Source organism: Poecilia mexicana, unplaced genomic scaffold (assembly GCF_051168715.1).
Source record: "Poecilia mexicana isolate PSO_F unplaced genomic scaffold, ASM5116871v1 scaffold_3, whole genome shotgun sequence".
Taxonomy (NCBI): Eukaryota; Metazoa; Chordata; class Actinopteri; order Cyprinodontiformes; family Poeciliidae; genus Poecilia; species Poecilia mexicana.
In genome coordinates this window covers 8,932,146-8,933,614 of record NW_028263372.1, presented here as the reverse complement: position 1 = coordinate 8,933,614, position 1,469 = coordinate 8,932,146, and the positions used below count along the sequence as shown (strand labels likewise).

Genomic DNA, 1,469 nt, shown 5'->3' with positions numbered 1-1,469 from the left:
CGCATTGGAGGAAAAAAAAACCCACACACACACACACACACACACACACACGCATTCTTTTCACGATTCATCTTTATACTTTTATGTGAGCCCAAGATTCAAGGGCGGCATGTTAGGTTTATATGTACTAATTAAATTGTACAAATAGGGGTTTATACTTTAATGGCAGAAAGACACACGTTAAGTCATTGGCACGATGTTTAATTACCTGTATCTCATTGAAAATACAGAAATAGTCAGAGCTATACAAAAGCCAAACAAACTGGAAGCCCTTTCTATTTCAACATTCCCAACTAAGTATGGAAATTTCAAACTCAAAAGTATCACGCAAAACAGACGCCCGAGTCTTTTAAGTAGCACACATGCACTCAAACATATCTGGTGATTGTAGGAGGCACAATGGGTATGGTACAATGGCTTGGACCGCTTTATTGAATTTAAAATTCATTTTTGAGGGCTACAGCCACAGCAACCTGTCCCACAGGAACCTATTACCATCCTCTGCATATGCAGGAGTATCAAAAGGCCGTCGATCAACCTCACAAAGGGACTCGATGCTTTTGATACAACTTCAACAGCTTGTCAAATGAAACACATGGGGGATTTTCATTATGCAGGTCATGAAGAAGAAGAACGTTTTGAGAGGATGGGGAGTTCACCCAAATTTGATCAGAGAAGGGTGCGAGAAAGTCATTTGTAAATTAAAGGAACATGAAAAAGGCCAAGGTTATCAGAGCTAACTAGCAATCGAAAACAAATATTGGACAAAATGGACAAAAGACCCTTAGACGACATGTTTAAAGACTAGGTTTGTTTGCGGAGTCCTTCCTTTACAGGTTTACTTTAGGGCTAGTAGAGCAGACCACCACCCATCCTCCTCCTGCAGACACACCTGTAAATGTCCTGGCCTGAACAGAAGCAGACATCAAGCTTCAAGGAGTCTCTCCACAGCAGTTCTCTCCAGTAGCTCCTGAGTTTCCACATCGACCCTGAACATGACTCCCTCCACCAGCCTCCTGCTGCTGCTGCTCCTGTTCAGCCTCTCTCAGGCTTTTCCTCTAGAGGAGGGAGGAGAGCAGGAAGAGAAGAAAGTAACTGTGGACATCACCACCAAGATTCTGACCACCAACACCGGCTCAGACGAAATGCTGCTGGAGGGAGACAGTGCTTCCTAAAAACAGAAATGCCATGAAGTGCTGGTACAACAGCTCTACGTGGTGGTTCCTTATGTGATTGGTCGAGAGTTCACCAGCTATGAGAGGCAGACCATCGAGACCATGCATGAGGGCCTTCGCCAGCAGTACCTGCGTTCGCTTCCAGCAACGTACCAACAAGCGAGACTTCATCAGCGTTGTGAGCAAACAGGGACGCTGGTCTGAATTGGGCAAAACGGGAGGCATGCAGGAGCTGACTTCTAGGGAGCAGCAGCAACTTCTGATTTGGTTGAAGGAAAAGTAGACGGGTATATG

At 45.1% G+C, this 1,469-nt stretch overlaps 1 pseudogene; it reads left to right on the top strand.

The window, feature by feature from the left end:
- The first annotated feature begins 995 nt into the window (after window positions 1-995).
- On the top strand, window positions 996-1,469 carry LOC106931203 (high choriolytic enzyme 1-like; annotated as a pseudogene).